Source organism: Petaurus breviceps, unplaced genomic scaffold (assembly GCF_028583685.1).
Source record: "Petaurus breviceps papuanus isolate PSGF00001 unplaced genomic scaffold, PetGlider_PUasm1.0 90556, whole genome shotgun sequence".
Taxonomy (NCBI): domain Eukaryota; kingdom Metazoa; phylum Chordata; class Mammalia; order Diprotodontia; family Petauridae; genus Petaurus; species Petaurus breviceps.
In genome coordinates this window covers 4,882,688-4,891,886 of record NW_027187273.1, presented here as the reverse complement: position 1 = coordinate 4,891,886, position 9,199 = coordinate 4,882,688, and positions in this window count along the sequence as shown.

The following is a 9,199-nucleotide window of genomic DNA, read 5'->3' as shown; positions in this document are numbered from 1 at the left end:
CACACACACACACACACACACACACACACACACACACACACACACACTAGCTGCAACTCATCCCTTCCTGTGACTTCTCTCACTCCTCAGTCCTAAAGCTACATATAGTGGGTGGGTGGGGAGGAGGAAGGTCGAAGTATGTCTACAAAATAAAAGGTATAACAAGTAAAAGTAGGGATTTCTAAGTTCTCTTCTGACTCATGATTTTCAATTCTTAATTTTGGTGTTGGCAGTAGCATATAAAGACCTGATGATGTTTGCTGCAACAATGGCAATTTTTTCTTCTGATAAAGAAGAGATCATGAATAGCATAAGGAAACTATGTGGTATGTTTGGAGGTGTAATAGTAATGGAATTTGAAGATCCCCTTGTATTGGCAAGCACTTAGCACATTGTTTTGAGCTCTGTAATAATACTCTGTCAAGTATTAAGACCCAGAACTTGTGAATCCCACAGTGGGATGGACTTCCTGATGTAACAGGAAGGGGCTGGAACAGGGAGGAGCTAATACCTTATATAAGGAAAAGCCCAAGCTGAAGAGTCAGAACTTCTTGGAGCAAGCATTGGAGAGGCTGAGGAGGAGAGGCCCGACCTGGAGAAAGTGATTTTGATTTTGAGAAGGGAGCTTATGGTGGTGGAGCTTCTTCTGAGAACCAGCTGAAACTTCTGCTGAGAGCCTTGGGGAACCAGTCAGCTGTCGAAGACTTCTGAGGGCCAGCTGGAGCTACCAGAGGTGTTGGTACTTTGTCTCTTTTGGGTCTATGTTGATTTCACAGACAGAAAGTGAATTGAGATGATAGTGCCGACCATGTGTGTGAATATTATTGTAATTCTGCTAAGCTTGATGTGTCTAGATATTGTTGTGGCTCTGTTAAGTTTTATCTTCCCAGGAGCAGAAACTGTGAAGGACTTGAGGTGGACTGGACACTGTGAGCTTCAATGTGGAGCAGGAACTGCATGGAGAGCTGGACAAGGAACTGCTGTCTGCCCTTGAACTCAGGTGGCAGATGGTTAGATTTGGGCAGGATCTGGGATCATGGAAGAGGAACCATGGAAGCTGAAAGCCTGCCTCAAGTCAAGATGAAAAAAACCTCTCCTTGGGTATTTAATGCTGACAGATGAGATTGTAACTTATTTGTGACCTAGGGGTAGATGGCCTTTGCACTTTCCACAACCCCTTAAGAGGGTACTGAGTAGTGACTGATGACATTGTAACTTGATTGCACCCTGTGGGTGGAGGACTTGGACCTTTGTACTTTGTGTCAATTAAGGAGGCTTGCCTCCTTCAGGGTGATTGAATTAAGGATTTACTAAATGAAGAACTTACTAAATGAATGTTATCTTTTGTTTAAAACTATGCAACCACTTTGGTGAAAACTATGTGGACATTTTAGTGATAAGTTGTGAAGTTATAACATTCTGAATGCTTTACTTGATTTTCTGTGAATGTTTTTCTTAAATTTACTGTTGAATAAATAGAGAGTTCACTATACTGTATAATCAGAATCTTGAAGAGCTGTTCACAGCAACAGTCCTCTGGAAAGCTGCTTGTGCTTGGCTTTACAGAAAGGAGAGGTGGAAACCATTGAAATGGGGCAGAGAAAGGAAACTAAAAGGACAAAAACACACATATACACATACATATATGTGCATACATACATACACCTACACATAAATCCATACACACATGCACATTTTTCTTAGGAGAAGAGAATCAGGTATCTAAAGACTGAACTTACTTTGTGAATTTCATGTTTTTCCACCTTCAAAATCTACCTGGATTTCCCTCCAGATATTTTGTACATATCTCCGACTGACAATAAAAGATTTGCCATAATAATGGCATGCACTCTTGAGATGTGGAATTAAGAGTCTGGTGCTGGGTTTTGGAGTAGTCGTCTTGTAGGTTTGACTGAGAAATGGAGTGGACCTTGACTTGTGACACAGGACAAACGGTGCTGCAGTGAAGTGTAATATGATTACAGAGTTTCATTGTTCCTAATTGATCTTAAATATTATATTTACTATTTAAGATAGAGCCATTAAATAAAGTCATTTCCTCGTGAAGTAAATCAGCAGAAAATCATAGAAGAAAAACTATCCTGTGTTGTATCCTTTCATTACATAATGCTTCTCGATCCTAACTTTTTTCTTCCTTATGGTACTTTAGGCAGCATCACCACTAACTTTCAAAGCACACTTCATTTCTCTCAATGACTTCCTTCCTCTTGTAGTGAAGTAAGGAAATATGATTGCTTATTTTTTAGAAATAGAAGCAATTGTAGAATCTGAGAGTCTGAAAGAACTTTTAGAGGTCATTTATTTCAGCCATTCTTGATGCAGGAATGTCCTCTACTACTTATAGAGAGAGTTAGCAACATGCTCAGCCCCTCATTGTGAAGAGGGGAAGGTGTAACTAGGGTAGGGTAATCGGGGCTCTGCCCTAGAGTGAGAACAACTCAGGGGGTGATGTTTTCATTTTGTTTTGAAGATATGTTAAAGCCAGAAGCTTTATACATATTACTTGAACTAGGAACATGCCTGGTTCTCAAATCCAAGGTAGAGAATACACTACCAGATGAATACCACTTAGACTGGGAAAGCCTGGGCCAACTCTTCTTTTTTATCATATATTCTTAACCAGGGATCTGTGAATTAAAAAAAAAAAATTTGATTACTGTATTCCAATATAATTGGTTTCCTTTGTAATCTTAACAATTTCACTTTTATGAACTTAAGGACATAATTCTAAGAAGGGGTCCATTATACTTTACCAGACTGTCAAAGGTGTTCATGATACAAAAAAGGTTAAGAATACCTGTTCTAGATCCTTTGTTTGGAGTCCCAGTTTAGCCAGGAACCTCTCTCTAGAACTCTTCAGCCCTAATGGAAGGCAGGGCTTGTGTGGCACAAACTCTTGGCACCAATCATAACATCCTAAGGAGGGTCCTGGTTCTAAGAGGATCTTGTGGAGCAGTTATGACTGCCTAGGGTCATCCTAAGACAGCTAACTGCTCTTTCTACATCTCCTTAAATAAAATCTATACAAGTCTGTGGGTTAATGTTAAGGTTAGTTTAGACTAAGGCACACTTTCTCCCCTTAGTAGTTTTTTTGGTCCACTGTTTCCACCTCATATGGTCAATTTTTGGCTCATTTTATATAGCACAAACTCTGCCCTCCCCACCCCTTTTTCTCACCTAGTCCATTACTACTAGAATTGTGTCACCATGACACCTTATTCTGGGGACTCTTTTTTCAGATGCTGTCATTCCCCATGCCTGATCTGACTGGGAGTTGGAGACTGTTCTCTATGTTATGGAGGGGGCCAAACTCTCTGAAGTCTGAACTATTCCCTATTCTAGTAAAATTGCACCCTGGGCTGATAGTAATGTCCTACCTCTTCAACTGAATTTGCCATGAGTCTAAGAATTCCTATTATACCTTCCCTCTGTTCATTATTTCCTATTTAAGCTACACATAGCTTGCTTTGTACATATTTGTTTGTATGCTGTCTCCTCCATTAGAATGTAAGCTCCTTTAGGGCAGGGACTATCCTTTGCCTCTTTTCATAGCCCCAGATCTTAGCACAGTGCCTGGTATATAGTATGCACTTAAGAAATGTTTATTGATTAATTGATAGATTGGTAGGGGGGAAGTCAAGTCAGGGCTGATGACTCCTAAACCCTTGCTAGAAGAAGGCATAATCATGTTATAAAGGCATGGCACTTGTACACATCAAATCATAAATTCAGTGTTAGAAGGAACCTCAGAAGTGAACTAGTCCAACTTTTGCCTGAAGCATGAATCTTTTTTACAAATCTCTTATTACAAATTTCACAAATGCCATCTGCCTGACTGACTATAGCCTGCTCATTTTTGGTCATATGACCATGGGCAAAATGTATCACTTTTCTGGACCCGTTTCTTATCGGTAAAATTAGGGGCCTAGGCTAGATAATCTGTAAGGTCAATTCACTTTCAGCTCCAAATCTGTGATCCTGTGAACTAAAATTGAAATCCCAGAATCTGTTTTATTTTAATTAGTAATTATGCAGACTCCACCCTAGCCAAGAAGGAGATGAGAGAAATGCACATTTCAGAGAATCCCAACTAGCTAGCCATAGCCACTGCTACATAACTACTAGTTAACATGGAAAAAATTACAATGCTTATCTTGAAAAACAAACTACATGGTAAACAACCTTAAACACAGCTATGAGAGAAAGTATGATCTGAACATTTCACCCACACTAGTAGACGGGTAGTTGGAGGTGGAGGAGTCGGGGGAAGGAAGAAGGAATTTATTTAGTCTGAATTTAATTTTCTCTAGGCCAATGCAAAGGAATATCAGGGATGTGGTCTAGGCTGACAGCTGTCTTAAGATGACAGCCTCAAGTGTTTCCTGAAATATCATCTATTTAGGTCTCTCTCTTTCCTCCCTCACCAGGTGGTTTCTTCTCAGGGGGTTCAGCTAGAACTCCATATTTCTTCTAATTTATCAAATTCCCCCATTCTAGCTAACTTAGTGCTTTCATACAAGACCCAGAGGGCTTAATGAAATCTGAGCCAAATGGGACAGACCTCATTTCTGGCATCATTTTACTTCATCAAATGACTTTCAAAGACTTTTCCCACTTGGTCTAAGGTCTTCTGATTTGATTGACTGAGATGTATTCTCATCTAGTTAATGTATGAGACTAAAATGGGGTGAAATAGTTTCAATTCCATGATTACAAGTATATCCATTATTGAGTGGTAGTCTAAAAAAATCTCTCTAGCTTTCTTGGCCTTGACTTTTCTGGGGCAGCCTGCCTCTCTGCTTTACATATGCTCACTGTTCTTGTCTAGCACTCTTTTTTTTTCTTTTTCATAGAAACTTGTTTCCCTGGACCCTACCACACCCCCCCTCACCTATCAGTGCCTTTTTGCCTGTGACAAAAGAGGTACCCAGAGGAGACTTTGCCCTTCTACCTAAAGCCCCTTGTCCTTGTTCAAGTTACTGAGGTCTCCTATTGTATAAGAAAGAACATAGGCATTTCCTGACCTAAGAAGGAAGGTGTTTCCTGAAACTATTATCTTTCCACTTCTTTTTATTACCATAGACTGAAGATTGTCTCACATGCTGAGATTTGATGAGAGACCTCTAAGGTCCTTTCTAGATCTAGAACTGTGATCTTTCCTCCACTTTCCCAACAAACATATCTTCTTAAGACTTCAATCTCTTTGTATGGAATGACCCCCCTTTCTATGATGTGGTATTGAGAACTGAACAGAATATTCCAGATGTGTTCTGACTCAGAATGAGGACAGACAGAAAGACAAGTACCTCCCTTCTTGGAAAGAGTTCAGTGCATGAAATCTTACTGATATGGGCATGCCTTCTAATGATGCTGATTACAATCCATCCCAGCCTACCCCTCCTGTGAGATTCTTATCCGTGTCTTTACCTTAAATTTTTAGAAAGAAAGAAAAGGGAAGGAAAGAAGTATTTTTGAAACACCTACTAAATTCCAGGCACTCTGCTAAGCTCTTTACATATATGATCTCATTTGATCCCCGCAACAACCCTGGGAGGTAGGTCCTATTATATCTCACCATTTTACAGGTGAAGAAACTGATAGAGATCATAGGTGATTTACCCAGGATCACAGAGCTAGTAGGCTGAGTCCAGATCTGAATGAAGATCTTCCTGACTCCAACCCCCGTGTGCTATCCACTGCACCACCTAGCTATCTCTTAAAAGATGCCTATAGAAAATGGCAGCAAGGGTGGATAATAGAGGATGAATATGGAAGCATAATTTTGCAAGACTAGTGTCAGGAATGCTGATGCTCAGAGTGAGCTGAGGTTGTTGAGGAAAGCTGAGCATAAAACAAGAGTTTGTTATTGTTGTTTGTTTGGTTTTGGTTTTGCTCTGTGGGAGAAAAGGGTATAATCAAAGAAGGGGTAAGTCCTCTCTGCTCAAGGTACTAGGAGGATGATAACTGACTATAGAAAGAAGTCAGAGCTCCCAAAATATTATTTTTGCAACTGTCTTCTCTGCTAAGAGAATGACCTGTGGACTGGAGAGGACAGGACAAATGACCAAGAGAGAACATAAAAATATGTCATGGAGAAAAGAAGAAAAAACCTGACTGCTCAGGATAAGTTTAAATTCTTAAACTCTTATGAGCTACTTTCCTTGTTGATCAAAGAATTGTGGGACATGTATGACTGTGATAGCATCTGTTGGTAGCGATCTTTGAAAGATCACAGAGAATAGGGTAGGTGCCATAGAACTGGAAAAAGATATCTGTCTCCATTTTTTTGAGATGAAAAAGAATGGAATATGCAAACCATAGGCCACTGAGCTTGGAGAACATTGAGAAAAAGGAGCAGGGCTCCTAAAGGGCCAGCATGGGTTTCATAAAGAACAGGTCATGACCTCATTTTTTCTTCTTCTAGGTGATCAGGGTTAAGTGACTTGCCCAGTATCACACAATCATTTCCTTTTTTTTTTTTTTACAGGTAGATTAGGACAATGCTGTAAATATAGTTTTTCTAGATTTTTGCAAATCGTTTGACAAAAATCTCGAAATGTTGACAATATGTTGAAAAAGGGAAAGATATGGGTTAGATCAGAGGTATAAAATGGCTGCATGTGACCTACAACACTCCAGAGTGCAGCCCAAACTAGATTAAAATGTAATTGGGAAATTTTTACTAAAATAAATCAAAATACAACAAAACATAATTTTAACGTGGTTTTCTAAGTCAATATGCACATTCGGGGATTTTTATGTTTGGTTTTGTAGACCTCAATTTATATTTGAGTTTAACATCTCTGGCTGTTAGATGGATTAAAAATTAGTTGAATGGTCATATCCAAAGAATAGTCTTTAATGGCTTGATGTCAGTTTGGGATGCCCCAGGGATCTGCTCTTGACCATGGGCTATTTGCCATTTTTTTCAATGATGTATGGAGTCATAGATGTATGCTCATTGCATGTACAGATGACACAAAGCTGGGAGGCATATCTAACACAGAAGATGTCAGTCAAGATTCAAAAAGATCTTGACAGGCTAGAACATTGGGCCTAATTAAATAAGATGAAACTGAACAGGAAAAAATGTGAAATTCTTATACTTAGATCTTAAAAAGTCAGTTTCACAAGAATAAGGGGGATGTGTGGGTAGATGGTAGTTTGTCTGAAAGGAGCTCTGGGGGTTTAAGTCACCTGCAAAAGAATCATGTGATGTAATAGCCAAGAAAGCAAATGTGATCTTAGATGATTTTAGAGAGGGATAGGTTTGAGGAATAAGGAAATAATTATCCCCTTATATTCTTCACTGGTAAGGCCCCATTTAGAGTATTAGGTTCAGTTCGGATACCATATTTTAGGAAGACTGGCTTCAGTTCTGGGTATTATTTTTTAGAAAGGACATTGGTGAGATGGAAGGTATTGAGAAGAAGGCAAACAGGAATGTGAAAAGTCTTAAATTTATGCCCAGTGTAGATTTTTTGGAGGCACTAGAGATGTCTAGTCTGGAAAAGAGAACATTTAGAGGGTAAAGCAGAAAAGGAGTTCCTTTTCTGTGTAGTTCCTAAATGTTTTCTATAGATTCACTACCTTCTTCCATTCTTTGATATTTTATGAGATGATACTGCTCGTAATCTATTCTTCTATTTGTATATTTTAAGATCGCAGGGGCAGCTAGGTGGCATAGTGAATAGAGCACCAGCCCTGGAGTCATGAGGACCTGAATTCAAATCCAGCCTCAGACACTTAACCCAAAAAACTAGCTGTGTGACCTTGGGCAAGTCACTTAACCCCAACTGCCCTCCAAAAAGCAAAAAAAAAAAAAGATCTCATTAAACTATTTTGCCTGTTACATCTTTTAGATACCAATTGAATCCTCCACACAGTACGTTCTCAAGAAAGTTTATTCTTAAGGGAACTTTTGGATCCTGTCATATGATGATAATACAGCTTTGCATCACATGAAATTGTGAAATGCAAGCCATGTATGTCTTTATCCAAGATATTGATGAAAAGATCCTCAGTAGAGTCAGGATTTCCAACCACCATTACTGGGCCAGTCATTTGTCTAGTTCTGAACTCACTTAACTGGACTCTCATTCGATCCATGTCTCTATCTTGTCCACAACGACAGCAAGAGAGATTTTTTTTCTAAGTATTTTGTTAAAATACACACATATCATCTATAGAATTCCCTTGTCCTAGAAGTATAGTAACCTTGTCAAAAAGGAAATTAAAGACTTAGTATAGTGCCTGGCATATAATAGGTGCTTAATAAATGTTTATTAATTGATTGATTGATCTTTGACCATATTAGGGAGGTATGGGAGTAGGTTGGAGAGATTAGCAGAGATCTTTATCTAGCAGGGCCTATCCTAAAGAAGGGTTGGAGTAGGAGTTAATCAACAGATTTTTGCTGATTATGTGTCCAGTCTTGTTTTAGGCTACATGAGTGACATACAAAAAAAAGGTATGTAATAAAGAACAATATAGACAGGTGAGTATTGAGTGCTTAGCTCAGTAGTGGGATATAGATTGTTAATAGAATGAGAATTAAAAAGAGGAAGTAATCTATGGGTTGCAATAAACTGGAGCTATGGAGCTAGGTTTTGAAAGATAGGTAGGGTTTGGCTAAGTGGTTTGTTAAACTGATTTGCTGTTGAATTGAGAAAGGATATTTTAAGGAGGTGAGCAAAGTCACAATGGATATGGATCAACTTTGAGTTTTAATCTAAGTCATTCATATTGGGACATGCTCTTTCACTGGAGGGTTGTGCTTTTTCCTTAAGTGACCTGTACTTGGCATAATGGCTGCTAGGCTTCCACCTCCAATGTCCCATAGCCAGAGTGGTGCCCTTTTCCTAGGACCCACCTCCCAGACCCAACTCTTTAGGAGAGGATTCCTTGGATGAGCTTACCTCTTCCTCCAGGGCAACTGCCCATATGGTTGGTCAGTCCTTTTGTGCCACCATTACCCTCCTACTCAAATCAAGGTAAAATAATTCCAAGTTATAACTCTGGGTTGTAGTAGGGGAGAGAGGGAAGGAAAGAGACATGTTAGAAGCATGTTATTATATCTGTCCTTCATTCTCAAAGAGGACCATGAAATCAGGAAAAAGGTGACATGACTTGCAGTTGACTTTGATTTGAGTGAGGGAGGGCTGTGCAAGGTCACCAA